At 37.2% G+C, this 17,704-nt stretch overlaps 1 protein-coding gene across 1 annotated transcript in view; it reads left to right on the plus strand.

Moving 5' to 3' along the window:
• Positions 1-11,439: 11,439 nt before the first annotated feature.
• TINAGL1 (tubulointerstitial nephritis antigen like 1) overlaps positions 11,440-17,704 on the plus strand; it is a 138,059-nt gene continuing 131,794 nt past the window's right edge. Inside the window, exon 1 of the mRNA XM_053707228.1 lies at positions 11,440-11,552. The gene's annotated coding sequence lies outside the window, so the exon portion shown is untranslated. The remainder of the gene's footprint in view (positions 11,553-17,704) is intronic.

Consider the following 17,704-nt stretch of genomic DNA (forward strand, 5'->3'; position numbering starts at 1 on the left):
AAGTGGAAGAATAGAGAGAACAAGAGAGAGAAAAGAGAGAACAAGAGAGAGAACAGAAAGAACAAATAGAAAGAAAAAGGAGAGAGAGAGAAATGAGAGAGAGAGAAAATGAGAGAAAGAGACAGAGAAAGACAGAGAGAGAGAAAAAATTAAAGAAAAATACCCCCCCCTATAAAATTAATAACAATACAGCCTGCTCCTGCAGTGCACACTTTTCAAAAGTAGCGTGCACTCCCTCTGAAAAAGTTGCGCGTGTGCTCCTTCAGTAAAAACAAATATGTTCAATCACAGTAAACATAAAAAGAAACAGATTGTGTAAAAAACAGCAAACAATTTACTTGTTTTTTTTTTGCATCGTATCCACTACCCTCAGGGAGATAAGAGAGGAGACATGTTTTGAACTTATTTTGCCTCTTCTGAGAATGAGCAAAACAAATTTACTGTCTCTCTAACATTATCTGAATAGTAAACCAGCTCAAGCGACTCTAGAAGATTCATTACATCAATCTAGAAAAGCCTTCTTCTAGAGACCCCATCCTCCTTGTAGAGATGTGAGAGGAAGTAATGGACACTGCATAAATTGTTAAAAAATAGAAATAAAAGGTAAAATCCTTTAAGAATGATGAATAATACATAGTTAAATTATTTCAATTAAGTATAACCCACTGCTTAGTGCTTTTTTATTACAACAATAAAACAGACTGTTTAATGTCCCTTTAAGCTACCCCACAATAAAACAGACGGTTTAATATACACTTAAGCTACCCCGCAACATCCTACTTGCCCAAGTTTAAAAGGGCACACCCCACATGAGTAAACTCCATCCCTTAAGTATAAGACTCAAAGTCCTGCCCTAAAAAAAATGTAATAAATTGTACAAACCTTAGACTTCCATTCTATAATGTGTAAGACAGGATAAGTCACATTGCATAAATCAAGTGTCTGCACCCTTATCCAAAGCCTCTTTACCTAATAACTGTAAAAGCTGCCCTTCCCACCAAAACTACATTGATGGATACATTGAAATACCCAACATCTGTCCCCAGACATAAGAGCAGCAGGAGCAAATATGTGCAATAACTCCTATTAAAAGCTATAAGGGACATCTACTGTCAAGGCAAGTCTTATACACAATGTTCAAGTACAAGCAACGCCATCTATCAAAGTAGAATTTTCACAGAAATACTGCAGAGGGCATGACTTATTAATTACTACAACTACATAATAGTTTCCATGTTAATCAGAATCTTCATATTCCATTATAACCCCCTATTAGATTTAGAACCATAAAAACATAATTTATGTAAGAACTTACCTGATAAATTCATTTCTTTCATATTAGCAAGAGTCCATGAGCTAGTGACGTATGGGATATACATTCCTACCAGGAGGGGCAAAGTTTCCCAAACCTTAAAATGCCTATAAATACACCCCTCACCACACCCACAATTCAGTTTAACGAATAGCCAAGAAGTGGGGTGATAAGAAAAAAGTGCGAAAGCATATAAAATAAGGAATTGGAATAATTGTGCTTTATACAAAAAAATCATAACCACCACAAAAAAGGGCGGGCCTCGTGGACTCTTGCTAATATGAAAGAAATGAATTTATCAGGTAAGTTCTTACATAAATTATGTTTTCTTTCATGTAATTAGCAAGAGTCCATGAGCTAGTGACGTATGGGATAATGACTACCCAAGATGTGGATCTTTCCACGCAAGAGTCACTAGATAGGGAGGGATAAAATAAAGACAGCCAATTCCTGCTGAAAATAATCCAAACCCAAAATAAAGTTTAATGAAAAACATAAACAGAAGATTCAAACTGAAACCGCTGCCTGAAGTACTTTTCTACCAAAAACTGCTTCAGAAGAAGAAAATACATCAAAATGGTAGAATTTAGTAAAAGTATGCAAAGAGGACCAAGTTGCTGCTTTGCAAATCTGATCAACCGAAGCTTCATTCCTAAACGCCCAGGAAGTAGAAACTGACCTAGTAGAATGAGCTGTAATCCTTTGAGGCGGAGTTTCACCCGACTCGACATAGGCATGATGAATTAAAGATTTCAACCAAGATGCCAAAGAAATGGCAGAAGCTTTCTGGCCTTTTCTAGAACCGGAAAAGATAACAAATAGACTAGAAGTCTTTCGGAAAGACTTAGTAGCTTCAACATAATATTTCAAAGCTCTAACAACATCCAAAGAATGCAACGATTTCTCCTTAGAATTCTTAGGATTAGGACATAATGAAGGAACCACAATTTCTCTACTAATGTTGTTGGAATTCACAACTTTAGGTAAAAATTCAAAAGAAGTTCGTAACACCGCCTTATCCTGATGAAAAATCAGAAAAGGAGACTCACAAGAAAGAGCAGATAATTCAGAAACTCTTCTGGCAGAAGAGATCGCCAAAAGGAACAAAACTTTCCAAGAAAGTAATTTAATGTCCAATGAATGCATAGGTTCAAACGGAGGAGCTTGAAGAGCCCTCAGAACCAAATTCAAACTCCAAGGAGGATAAATTGACTTAATGACAGGTTTTATATGAACCAAAGCTTGTACAAAACAATGAATATCAGGAAGATTAGCAATCTTTCTGTGAAAAAGAACAGAAAGAGCAGAGATTTGTCCTTTCAAAGAACTTGCGGATAAACCTTTATCTAAACCATCCTGAAGAAACTGTAAAATTCTCGGAATTCTAAAAGAATGCCAAGAAAAATGATGAAAAAGACACCAAGAAATATAAGTCTTCCAGACTCTATAATATATCTCTCTGGATACAGATTTACGAGCCTGTAACATAGTATTAATCACAGCGTCAGAGAAACCTCTTTGACCAAGAATCAAGCGTTCAATCTCCATACCTTTAAATTTAAGGATTTGAGATCCTGATGGAAAAAAGGACCTTGCGACAGAAGGTCTGGTCTTAGTGGAAGAGTCCACGGATGGCAAGAGGCCATCCGGACAAGATCCGCATACCAAAACCTGTGAGGCCATGCCGGAGCTATCAGCAGAACAAACGAGCATTCCTTCAGAATCTTGGAGATTACTCTTGGAAGAAGAACTAGAGGCGGAAAGATATAGGCAGGATGATACTTCCAAGGAAGTGATAATGCATCCACTGCTTCCGCCTGAGGATCCCGGGATCTGGACAGATACCTGGGAAGTTTCTTGTTTAGATGAGACGCCATCAGATCTATTTCTGGAAGCTCCCACATTTGAACAATCTGAAGAAATACCTCTGGGTGAAGAGACCATTCGCCCGGATGCAACGTTTGGCGACTGAGATAATCCGCTTCCCAATTGTCTATACCTGGGATATGAACCGCAGAGATTAGACAGGAGCTGGATTCCGCCCAAACCAGAATTCAAGATACTTCTTTCATAGCCAGAGGACTGTGAGTCCCTCCTTGATGATTGATGTATGCCACAGTTGTGACATTGTCTGTCTGAAAACAAATGAACGATTCTCTCTTCAGAAGAGGCCAAGACTGAAGAGCTCTGAAAATTGCACGGAGTTCCAAAATATTGATCGGTAATCTCACCTCCTGAGATTCCCAAACTCCTTGTGCCGTCAGAGATCCCCACACAGCTCCCCAACCTGTGAGACTTGCATCTGTTGAAATTACAGTCCAGGTCGGAAGCACAAAAGAAGCCCCGTGAATTAAACGATGGTGATCTGTCCACCACGTTAGAGAGTGTCGTACAATCGGTTTTAAAGATATTAATTGAGATATCTTTGTGTAATCCCTGCACCATTGATTCAGCATACAGAGCTGAAGAGGTCGCATGTGAAAACGAGCAAAGGGGATCGCGTCCGATGCAGCAGTCATAAGACCTAGAATTTCCATGCATAAGGCTACCGAAGGGAATGATTCTGACTGAAGGTTTCGACAAGCTGAAATCAATTTTTAGACGTCTCTTGTCTGTCAAAGACAGAGTCATGGACACTGAATCTATCTGGAAACCCAGAAAGGTTACCCTTGTCTGAGGAATCAATGAACTTTTTAGTGAATTGATCCTCCAACCATGATCTTGAAGAAACAACACAAGTCGATTCGTATGAGATTCTGCTAAATGTAAAGACTGAGCAAGTACCAAGATATCGTCCAAATAAGGAAATACCACAATACCCTGTTCTCTGATTACAGACAGAAGGGCACCGAGAACCTTTGTAAAAAATTCTTGGAGCTGTAGCTAGGCCAAACGGCAGAGCCACAAACTGGTAATGCTTGTCCAGAAAAGAGAATCTCAGGAACTGATAATGATCTGGATGAATCGGAATATGCAGATATGCATCCTGTAAATCTATTGTGGACATATAATGCCCTTGCTGAACAAAAGGCAGGATAGTCCTTACAGTTACCATTTTGAACGTTGGTATCCTTACAAAACGATTCAATATTTTTAGATCCAGAACTGGTCTGAAGGAATTCTCCTTCTTTGGTACAATGAAGAGATTTGAATAAAACCCCATCCCCTGTTCCAGAACTGGAACTGGCATAATTACTCCAGCCAACTCTAGATCTGAAACACAATTCAGAAATGCTTGAGCTTTCACTGGATTTACTGGGACACGGGAAAGAAAAAATCTCTTTGCAGGAGGGTCTCATCTTGAAACCAATTCTGTACCCTTCTGAAACAATGTTCTGAATCCAAAGATTGTGAACAGAATTGATCCAAATTTCTTTGAAAAAACGTAACCTGCCCCCTACCAGCTGAGCTGGAATGAGGGCCGCACCTTCATGTGGACTTAGAAGCTGGCTTTGCTTTTCTAGAAGGCTTGGATTTATTCCAGACTGGAGATGGTTTCCAAACTGAAACTGCTCCTGAGGATGAAGGATCAGGCTTTTGTTCTTTGTTGAAACAAAAGGAACGAAAACGATTATTAGCCCTGTTTTTACCCTTAGATTTTTTATCCTGTGGTAAAAAAGTTCCTTTCCCACCAGTAACAGTTGAGATAATAGAATCCAACTGAGAACCAAATAATTTGTTACCCTGGAAAGAAATGGAAAGTAGAGTTGATTTAGAAGCCATATCAGCATTCCAAGTTTTAAGCCATAAAGCTCTTCTAGCTAAAATAGCTAGAGACATAAACCTGACATCAACTCTGATAATATCAAAAATGGCATCACAGATAAAATTATTAGCATGTTGAAGAAGAATAATAATATTATGAGAATCATGATCTGCTACTTGTTGCGCTAAAGTTTCCAACCAAAAAGTTGAAGCTGCAGCAACATCAGCCAATGATATAGCAGGTCTAAGAAGATTACCTGAACACAGATAAGCTTTTCTTAGAAAGGATTCAATTTTCCTATCTAAAGGATCCTTAAACGAAGTACCATCTGACGTAGGAATAGTAATACGTTTAGCAAGGGTAGAAATAGCCCCATCAACTCTAGGAATTTTGTCCCAAAATTCTAATCTGTCAGACGGCACAGGATATAATTGCTTAAAACGTTTAGAAGGTGTAAATGAATTACCCAATTTATCCCATTCTCTGGAAATTACTTCAGAAATAGCACTAGGAACAGGAAAAACTTCTGGAATAACCACAGGAGATTTAAAGACCTTATCTAAACGTTTAGTATTAGTATCAAGAGGACCAGAATCCTCAATTTCTAAAGCAATTAGTACTTCTTTAAGTAAAGAACGAATAAATTCCATTTTAAATAAATATGAAGATTTATCAGCATCAATCTCTGAGACAGAATCCTCTGAACCAGAAGAGTCATCAGAATCAGAATGATGATGTTCATTTAAAAATTCATCTGTATAAAGAGAAGTTTTAAAAGATTTTTTATGTTTACTAGAAGGAGGAATAACAGACATAGCCTTCTTGATGGATTCAGAAACAAAATCTCTTATGTTATCAGGAACATTCTGAACATTAGATGTTGATGGAACTGCAACAGGTAATGGTACATTACTAAAGGAAATATTATCTGCATTAACAAGTTTGTCATGACAATTAATACAAACAACAGTTGGAGGAATAGCTACCAAAAGTTTACAGCAGATACACTTAGCTTTGGTAGTTCAAGCACCAGACAGCGATTTTCCTGAAGTATCTTCTGACTCAGATGCAACGTGAGACATCTTGCAATATGTAAGAGAAAAAACAACATATAAAGCAAAATTGATCAAATTCCTTAAATGACAGTTTCAGGAATGGGAAAAAATGCCAATGAACAAGCTTCTAGCAACCAGAAGCAAAGAAAAAATGAGACTTAAATAATGTGGAGACAAAAGCGACGCCCATATTTTTTAGCGCCAAATAAGACGCCCACATTATTTGGCGCCTAAATGCTTTTTGGCGCCAAAAATGACGCCACATCCGGAACGCCAACATCTTTGGCGCAAAAGAACGTAAAAAATGACGCAACTTCCGGCGACACGTATGACGCCGGAAACGGAAAAGATTTTTTGCGCCAAAAAAGTCTGCGCCAAGAATGACGCAATAAAATGAAGCATTTTCAGCCCCCGCGAGCCTAACAGCCCACAGGGAAAAAAAGAGTCAAATTTTTAAGGTAAGAAAAATAATTGATTCAAGTGCATTATCCCAAATATGAAACTGACTGTCTGAAAATAAGGAATGTTGAACATCCTGAGTCAAGGCAAATAAATGTTTGAATACATATATTTAGAACTTTATAAACAAAGTGCCCAACCATAGCTTAGAGTGTCACAGAAAATAAGACTTACTTACCCCAGGACACTCATCTACATGTTTGTAGAAAGCCAAACCAGTACTGAAACGAAAATCAGCAGAGGTAATGGTATATAAATAAGAGTATATCGTCGATCTGAAAAGGGAGGTAAGAGATGAATCTCTACGACCGATAACAGAGAACCTATGAAATAGACCCCGTAGAAGGAGATCACTGCATTCAAAATAGGCAATACTCTCCTCACATCCCTCTGACATTCACTGCACGCTGAGAGGAAAACCGGGCTCCAACCTGCTGCGGAGCGCATATCAACGTAGAATCTAGCACAAACTTACTTCACCACCTCCATAGGAGGCAAAGTTTGTAAAACTGAATTGTGGGTGTGGTGAGGGGTGTATTTATAGGCATTTTAAGGTTTGGGAAACTTTGCCCCTCCTGGTAGGAATGTATATCCCATACGTCACTAGCTCATGGACTCTTGCTAATTACATGAAAGAAAATATAATTTAGTGCGGTTCTTGAACAGCTCATTGCCCCTAGTTTCATAGCAATCTACAAACCAACCAGGTTCTAGGATAGTTCAAACCCTCAATTTTATGTAAGTACACAGGTAAAGGTTACCATTGGACAGTGCCTCCTGTTTCATTTATGTACAATCATTTAATGAAGCAGAGATTTTTTATAAAGTAGGATATGAGATACTTTGTTAACAGCTGGGTTGCATCTTGTTTTGAAGATCTTGAATTAGACTTGCAAGAGGAATAGCTGGAATCTATCTCTTGACAAAATCAGGAATATTTCTTGCTTTAAAATAAAACAGGATTTGGGCTTCTGATTTTTTTATCCTTCGGAAGTAAGATACAAACATAAATAATTATTTCAAGGCTATGCCCAAACATGACTTTTCTTAAAAAGGAAAATCTATGAACATTGGCTTAGGAACTTTAAGACCTTAAAGGAACATGAAACCCAATTTTTTTATTTTGTGATTTAGATATAGCATGTCATTTTAAACTACTTTCTAATTCACTTCTATTATCTAATTTGCTTAATTCTCTTGATATCATTTCCTTAAAAGCATATCTAGATAGGCTCAGTAGCTGCTGATTGGCTGTGGCTAACCCATGTGCATTGCTATTTCTTCAACAAAGGACATCTAAAGAATTAAGCAAATTAGATAATAGAGGTAAATTGTACTCCCACCAACTTACTAGTGCAGTAATTTTATTAATAAATAAAGATGCTGCCATCTTTATTTTTTAATAAACTACACTAGACGGTATTTTGGGAACATTTGGGGCAGATTTATAAAATTAACAAGAAATCTGATCTCTGGTTAATTTTATAAGCACTAATTGCTACCGTGAGCTCTGAATAGCAATAACCAGCCGCTTGTAATGGCTGATTACTTATCTCGCACCCGGAAACGGAACACGATAATTTAGCGCTCCACTTGTCATCTAGTCCTAACTTGGAAAAATCTTTTGTTTAAATAGAGCAGGCTCATTCTATTGGTTCATTAAAAGATTCAAGAGCATAGTAGAAGTTGTCCACCTTCCTATGGCCACGTTCAGGCAGTGCTTACTCCCAACGCCGGCACATAGGCAGTGGCAATGACGTGATGCTGTGGATATGTCACCAGTTAGGGAGCTTTGACAAAACACTCCCATCGCAACGCCCCACGTCACCACGCATTGACAGAATAGTAGGCATGCGCAAAGGGATCTGCATAGTAGAGACGCTTCTAATAGCATGCAATATTTCTAATACCTTTAAAGTATTAGAAATATTGCATCCAAATAGAAATGTCTCGCATATGAATTATATATTGTAATCCATTATTGTGCAGTAGATCCCTTTGCACATGCAAATGTTTATTAGTAGCTCCCTTACTTGTGAAAGCATTATTAAATTTACAACACTTATTTATATAAATATATATAAATAAGTGTTGTAAATTCAATAGTGCTTTCACAAATCGTGATAATAAATAATGCAGACATGATTAACTTTTACATTATTGTAAACATGGCATATACTGTATGTATAGTGTTGCTTATGGAGGCTGCCATGTTTACAAGCGTCTGAGCTTGCTCTGAAAGTCCCACCTTAACCAGCATGCTGGAAACGCTGGGACTTACGTCATCAGAACTCTGAGGGAACGCCCAGCGCCTCACTGGCAAGTGTTCACAGAACGCTCCAAGCGAGTCCCAGTTCGCTTGGAGCGCTTGCCGAACGCGGCCTATATTATCCTTACTAGAAGTACTATCCTTTACAATTTCAATGATCTATTTGCTGGTGGTTGAAGACAGCATTACTAAGTAAAAGCCAAAGGTCATCAAATCTCCCAAAATAACTCCCAAAGTGAAAGTAGAAAAATAATCAAAGTCAGAGGATAATCAACAGGTCTAGACTAGAATAATATGGACTGGAGGCTAGAAGCAGCGGGTGGGATAAGAATCTAACAGAGGTCAAGCTAGAGATAATTTGATAAGCACTTTTGGAAGATCAGGAAAATAATTCAGTATCCAATAGACATGTGCACAGACAAAAAATGTTTCTTTCATTTCGTCCTATATCTTTCCATGGCATTGTTTGGAATTAGTGTGTTAACAAAAATCCATTAGCCTTCTATTTACATTTTTTCAGTGTGTATATATATATATATATATATATATACATATATATATATAAATATATATATATATATATATAAAAATAGATATATATTTATATATACAGTATATATATATGTTTAAATCAGCCAATAGGATTTCAGTAGCTCTCATCCTATTGGTTGATTTGAATATGAAGACTCAAATCAGCCAATAGGAATTCAAGGGACGCCATTTTTAATTGCGTACCTTGAATTCACTATTCAGTGTACGGTGGTCGCCGGTCTTCAGTTCCAGGGTCGTCGGGCTTCAGCTCCGCAGTCATCGGTCTTCAGCTCCGCCCTCCGCTCTGCGCTGGCTTGTTCCTGGAAGAAGAAAGAAGAGGTCGCCGCTTGGAAGAAGTCTTCAACGCCTGGAACAGGACCTTCTCCGCCGGACTTCAGGAACGGTGCGTACCAACCTGGGGGTTAGACTTAGGTTTTTTTAAAAATTTTTGGGGGTTTGTTTTTTTTAGATTAGGGATGGGTACTTCTTAAAAGAGCTGAATGCCCTTTTAAGGGCAGTAAAAGAGCTGAATGCCCTTTTAAGGGCAATGCTCATACAAATGCCCTTTTCATGGCAATGGGTAGTTTAGGTTTTTTAGTGATAGGTTTATTTATTTTGGTGGGTGGGGGGGTTACTGTTAGAGGGGGGACTTAGTATTTTTTTAAGGAAAAGAGCTGATTTCTTTAGGGCACTGCCCTACAAAAGGCCCTTTTAAGGGCTATTGGTAGTTTAGCATTATATTAGGGGGTGTTTTTATTTGGGGGGGCATTTTTATTTTGATAGGGATTAGGTATAATTTTTTTATTTTTGATCATTTTGTTTTTTATTTTCTGTACTTTTAGCTTAATTTAAACTTAGTTTGTTTTATTTTTAAAGTAATGTTAGTTTTTTTTTATTTTAATTGTAATTTAGTTTTAGTTTAATTTATGTAATGGGGTTAATTTAGGGGGGGTAATAGATTTATTAGCATTGTGTTGTGGGCTTTGGTGGGTTAGGGGTTAATACTTTGTGTTGTGAGTTAATAGTTTTAATAGGTAGTTTGCGATGTTGGCAGATTTAGGGGTTAATACTTTAATTATTAGTTGCGATGTGGGTTTGATGGCAGATATAGGGGTTAATGTAGTTTATTAGTTATTGCGGTGCGGGATTGCGGTTGATAGGTAGATAGATATTGCGCATGCGTTGTGTTTGTTTATATTTTCAGGCAGTTACGGGAGTTACGGTGCTCACATACTCAGCGCAAGGCTTTTTTTGTGGTTGCCTTTGTGTGGCGAGGTGAAAATGGAGTAAAATGTCTCCATTTTCACCACGTAAATCCTTGCACTGAATATGTGATACCGATTTGCAACTCGGTCCCATGTTAGCTTATGGGAGTAAAAATTGCGGCCGACGGGTGAAATATACCCGCCGCATTTGTATGCGACGCTGTATATTGGATACCAAAACCATGTAATATACATACGCATATGTAAGGGAGTCCGTAGGGTTTAAATTTGGGCAGCATAAAAAACTTTAAAACAGCTAGCACTGGGGTGGAAGTTGCTCAGCAGCTAAGGGGTTAAATAATAATTAAAATAAATCACAACTCAAATATCCAATTATTTTAACCTGCCAAAAACTGAAAAAAAAACTGATTGGTTGAGGGTGTCAGATATAATTACACTATCATATGTTAACATCAAATCTAACAGTGTGCATAATTGCTTTCACATAGTGCTAATACTGGTTTGCATACTGAGTTTTGATTATGGATATTGAGAACACCTAATCAGAAGAGACATGTGAAAGATGCCTTTCACCATTTAAGAGGGCTTTTGTTTGCCTGGTACTGATGCAGTGGGTGGGTAATAACCTTCCGGTTATTTGATTGTACAGAAAGTCATGTTTTAGAGTAAATGAAAACTGTTCATCCAAAGTTCATAATGCTTAATGCCCCCAACTGACTAAGAGCCAAAAAATCTTTAGTTTCGCAAGACTTTAAAGGATTGTGTCAGTTAACAGATTACAAAACTCTGATTTCACTTCATAATTATGCTAATAAAGCTCTCTGAGTGAGTAGAGGCAGATCACTAAAAGCAATGTAAAAGGGGCAGGGCTGAGCCTGACAGGGAGTGTGGGAGTTCTCTATACATAAGGAGTGTCCCAGCTAGTGCAAGTGCATGAACGCAGCCAGGACCACTGCATTCCTTTAACTTTATCCTCTGAGCACCAGAGATTCAGGTAAGATGCTGTCTCATATTTGTTTTTCCTAAGTAAATAATTCTCCTTATGGTCTGTAGACCACTTACTGATATCCAGTCATTTCAAATGGAAACTGCAACATGTGCTCTCTCCTAAGTTGTCTGTAAGTGTGCCGTGACAGCTGTTAAGTGTGCTTGTGCCAGAGGTATAGCTGCACAACTATTCAGGGTTTCATTGTAATCCAAACGTTTTTGAAGTGGAATTAAACGATCAGTGCTTCTGGGCTTTTCATGCAGAATTAACTTCTCTTTTCCTATTTAGAAAATATCTATTATAATTGTGGCATTAATAGATGATTAAGTTGATAATGATGTGTAAGTTACTGCACAGTTTGAGAGCTGCTGGTTTATCTAAAGTCTCATCTCCTGCACATAATTAAATCAGGATCTGATAGCTTGTTCATTGGGGCTCTTGAAGTGCTTATGAGGGAAGATCAGATTGCTGGTAAATATCATTAATAATATCTGTACAAGTAATGTACTGCTTGGCACTCAAACTTATTGTCACATAAAAGCTTATTTGATCATTGGTAGAGCTACACATGCAAACAGTGTCCACTGGCTGTGTCATATGTGGGAGATGTCAGATGGGACTGAGATAGTGTGACACTAGGGGATAACGAGGAATGTTTTTTTAAATTGTATTATTATTTAACATATTTCTCACCAAATAAATATATAAACCTGCTTATATTAAAGAGAATCTATTTGGTAAATGTAAAATGTAATACAAATTAGCCAAAGTTTAAATGTTACTATAAACTTATGGGTTATTTTTTTAATAAATTCCAACAATCACAAGAACATAGTTATGGGTTAAAATGGCCATACAGTCTCATGATTACAGCAGTACTACCTTTGTTAGACACAAACATATTAGCTAAAATATTAGCCAAGTGGAATCCCTATCATTACTTGTAGCAGGTAGTGACATACATTGTACAGGTATGTGACACACTATGCAAACATCTGTCTGCAGGGTATTCATTGGAAATACCTCCAGGAATCCCATCTCTCTGCAGATAAACTGGTCAACTGACTTCTTTTCAGGTGTTGCTCAGTATAGCTGGGAACAGATGCTAAAAGCTAGTTGGCTGCTCCCTGTCTGCTTCTAAAAATACTGTCAAGTTGATCATCTTCAGATTGCCATTTTCCTGATAGAAGTGTTTTATTAGAAAAAAAAAGTAGTGGGTTAGCATAATGGCCTCCCAGTAGAGGTGAGAGGTGTGGGTATAATGAGGATATTTCACAAACATTAGATATAAGTATGCTATGTATGTATATGGAGATAGATTATCTACAATAGGTATAAAAATCCAGATTGATTGGATATACCATCACTGTCAAAGCTGTAAGGTAAACAGCTATCACATCATAAATATCTGCAAGTCACTTGGATCAATGACTTCACATGACCAAGAACTTCACTCAGACAGAATGTAAAGTGTTATTGTAGTGTGTGTTAATGTGTAACAATAAGTATTTCTGGAATGTGCACCTCAGTGTAACACAACAGCCTACCTAGCCAATAGTGAATTTGCATATTGCTTCATGTTTAAGTCATTAAAGGACCAGTCAACACAGTAGATTTGCATAATCAACACATGCAATATAACAAGACAATGCAATAGCACTTAGTCTGAACTTCAAATGAGTAGTAGAACTTTTTTCTGACAATTTTACAAGTTATGTCTTTTTCCACTCCCCCTGTACCATGTGACAGCCATCAGCCAATCGCAAATGCATACACATACCATGTGACAGCCATCAGCCATTCACAAATGCATACACACTTATTCTTGCACATGCTCAGTAGGAGCTGGTGACTCAAAAAGTTTAAATATAAAAAGACTGCGCACATATAATGGAAGTAAATTGGAAAGTTGTTTAAAATGGCATGCTCTATCTGAATAATGAAAGTTTAATTTTGATTGAGTGTCCCTTTAAAGGGACATTACACACTGTTTGTTTTGTTTAAGAATTGAGCTTGGGCAGTTGAGATAAGATAACAGCCTTTTAAACCTAGGAAAACCTGTTACAACATGGCAACACTTATTACTGCTAATATTAAAACAAGTGATCTAATTTTAAAAATACATCTGCATATTATTCTCAGGCTAATCTGTGCTTTGAATACATCATTAGTCTTTAATGTCCCGTCTAATGCTTGTGCCTATACTTATACATGATGTTTCATGGGCTGTTAGAAACATTTCCTAGAAATGAAGGCAGCATTTATATGTGAGGTGTTGATACATAAGATATTTCAGCCTACAGGGAGTGGTGCTGCTGTATACTTTGAACCATATATGTGCGCTCTGCACCCTTAGCTGAAAGTCTCTAAAGCTGTTTGCTTATCTAGGACCTTGAAATAACAAAACATTGAGTAATCAGCTAGAAAAATGTAAATAACTTCCTTGAATTATAGCAGTACTGACCCATTTGTACCACACAATAAGTCTTTTTCCTTCCTTATTTTTGCAATATTGATGTCCTCCTGCCTATCTTTATAGCCTGTGTCACATCTGCTGGTCTATAACTCCATGCATACACTACTTTTTTAAAGTAATATTACCTCATTCCATTTTTATGATTAAAAATAGTCTAGTTTCAATGCATGTATATAACATTTAAAGGCTCTTGTTCCACTCAACCAGGTTTTCATCGTGAAGTGTCTTGTAAAGGCCGTTTGTGGTGAATTAAAAAAAGAAAAGAAAACAAAAAAAAAAATGAACTTGAAATAGTTTTTAAAATGTCCGGTTTAGATTAAGCTAAATTGCCTATGATGTACTGGTAAATATGGACATATGATTGCAATTAATACTCTGGGTGTTTAAAGTAGTATGTTTTCTATGCAAAGTGATATGAAACCTGATTGCCCACACCATGAACTGATAGTAGTTAGCAGGGTGCATTTCACAGTCTGAGAGTTAGAAATTGCTCTATTTTCAGAACTAAATTACATGAAAAGGGGGGAAAATAAATAATGGGGCAAAAATAAATAATGAAAATATGTTGCAAAGTTGTTTAATTACATATAACTAATCATTTTATATAAAAACCCTAAGTTATTACTGACCCTTAGGCCCCTATTTAAGAAAGGTCTTGCGGACCTGATCCGACACTGCAGATGAGGTCCGCAAGACCTCGCTGAATACGGAGAGCAATACGCTCTCCGTATTCAGCATTGCACCAGCAGCTCACAAGAACTGCTGGTGCAACGCCGCCCCCTGCAGACTCGCGGCCAATTGGCCGCCAGCAGGGGGTGTCAATCAACCTGATCGTACTCGATCGGATTGATTTCTGGCGATTCCTGTCCGCCTGCTCAGAGCAGGCGGACAGGGTTATGGAGCAGCGGTCTTTAGACTCGCCAGAAACACGGGCCCACAAGCTCCCTACGGAGCTTGTTAAATGGGCCCCATAATGGTTACTTGAAAAAAACTGTTTTACTTTGGCTCAGTAATTTTTATTTTTCTAAAGGTCCTCAAAATGACATGAAACACATTTTTTTTTTCATGATTCAGATATATCATGCAATTTTCTAGTGTATATCAATTATCAGATTGTCTTTGTTCTTTTGGCATCTTTTGTTGAAAAACAGTTATGCAAGGAGTGTGCATTTATCTGGAGCACACATGTTATGTATTTGCAGGAGCACTAGAGGGCAGCACTATTTCTTAGCATTAGTACCCCAGACACCTACTTAGGTTTCTCTTTAACAAATAATACAATGGAAACCAAGCAAATTTGATAATAGAAGCAAGTCCGAAACTTTTTTTTTTTTTTTTTTTTTTTAAATGATCAGCTCTGTCTGAATCCCAGTTTGGGTTTCAAATCAAATCCCTTTAAAACCCTTACAAAATCCTTCTTGAAAAGTCTAAAAACATCTTTTAGTTCTTTTTCCCAACTAAGTTTTCCTATTACAGACTAGATTTCAAGTGGAGCGCTATTTATCGTTTATGCTCACGCATTAACTCCGATAGAAGTAAGCTTTTTGCATGAGTTTTACAAGTTGAAAGTAAAAGGTTTCCGCAGGAGCATTAACTTGACAAATGCAAAAAGCAAAATGTATAATATCTCGACTGCGTTAACGTATTCTCTATAAACTTCAATGGAGCGGGAAAAGGGGAAAAAAGCCTCTCCTCTCGAGCAAACTCGATCGCATTTTCACAAGTGCGCTAACCTGACATGAAAATACGAATATTTCCCATTCCAATGTAATTCCCATAGCAGAATATGTTCTATTTATTCATAAATATATATTTCTATATATATATATGATGTTTTTTTTAAGGGAACGTTAAACTTGTATTATGCTCGCTACTTCCGACGAGCGTAAAGAGCCGCAACAGTTAGTGTGCCACGCATAATCTAGCCCTAACTTATATACTTAAAAGGACAAAAAATATAATAATTAACTGAAATTTTGTCAAAGCATTGCAGCATGTGCATGCAAAGGTTCCCGTGCCTCAAAAAAATATAGAGAAATTTAGCATCCCTTAAAGCAGTGGCGTCTAGATAAATTATATCTGTGGGGAACTATCAGGATGCCCACCAGTGAATTGTGGGCGGAGCTGCAATGAGGAGATGTGACCGGCATGCCATGGGTAGGGTTGGGGGAATCGCAGGTGTAGCTGGGGGAGAACTGGGCAGAGTGGTGGTGGAAAGAAGGGGATTGCCACCTTGGTGACGCCACTGCCTTTAAGTGCCTTCATACTGGAGCACATATTTTATTCCAATGCAAATGGCATGCTCTGATTCTAATGCAAAGGTGTTAAATACATAAGTAAAGCCCTGATGGACACGGCCATTAAGCCAATTAGCTCTACCCCGCCAATCACCAACTGTTTTCTTCAATGCTCTGGAGTGGGAATTTACCTAATTTTTACATTGGAATGTCCCTTAAATATAGTATGTGCTCTGGTATATAAATAAATTGTAATTGGAAAGCACACAGCCCATCCATTAAAGGAACATTAAATAATAAATTGTATGTGCCTCTCTTTAATTATGGGTGCCGCCATTTTAGAGCCTGTAGTTTTCTGAAGGAGAGTTGCTGCACATTTGCTCACATGTCAGCAAAGTAATGAAAGCTAGATTTCAACATGGCAGCATTCATGACTAGAGGGAGGGGGGATACAATGCTTATACAATGTATTTAGGGCTAGATTACAAGTGGAGCACTAATTTATTGGGCAAATGTGCCCGTTTGCTGGCGTGCGATAAATAATCAGCCATTACAAGTGGCTGGTTATTGCTATCGCGAGCTTGCGGTAGCAATAAGCGCTTATAAAATTAACCATACCTCCTGGTTAATTTTATAAATGTGCCCCAAATGCCCTCAAAATACAGTGGTGTGTATTTTATTTTAAAATAAAAATTGTCACATTTTTTAATAAAATAACTACACCAGGCAGTTTTTGGGGGCTAAAGTTGGCGGGTGTGGGGTGTTAGAGAAAAAAAAACAGCACTGAAAAGTGCCTTTACATTGTGGTCTATGGGGACTGTGTGTTCCAAGTACATATATATACATACACAGTATCTCACAAAAGTGAGTACAACCCTCACATTTTTGTAACTATTTTATTATAACTTCTCATGTGACAACACTTAAGAAATGACACTTTGCTACAATGTAAAGTAGTGAGTGCACCTATATAAACTATTGGTATTACCACAGTCTATATTCTAAAGAAAGATATTATAAAATATGTGTAAGAAATAGCAAAAATATATAATGCAATGCAATAATATTTCAAAATGCAAAATGTAAAATGTAAAATGCAAATTTTTTTCTTTTTGCACTTCAGATTTTTATTATTTGATCTTAAATATAAAATAATAAAAATATGAAGTGCTAAAAAAAAAATTATTTGCATTTTACTATTGAAATATTATTGCATTGCATTATATATTTTTGCTATTTCTTACATATATTTTATAATATCTTTCTTTAGAATATAGACTGTGGCAATACCAATAGTTAATATAAGTGCAGACTATGGGGCCTATTTATCAAAGGTCTTGCGGACCTGATCCGACAGTGCGGATCAGGTCCGCAAGTCTGCACTTGCTGAATTGTGTGTGTATATATATATATATATATATATATATATATATATATATATATAT

Source organism: Bombina bombina, chromosome 3 (genome assembly GCF_027579735.1).
Source record: "Bombina bombina isolate aBomBom1 chromosome 3, aBomBom1.pri, whole genome shotgun sequence".
Taxonomy (NCBI): Eukaryota; Metazoa; Chordata; class Amphibia; order Anura; family Bombinatoridae; genus Bombina; species Bombina bombina.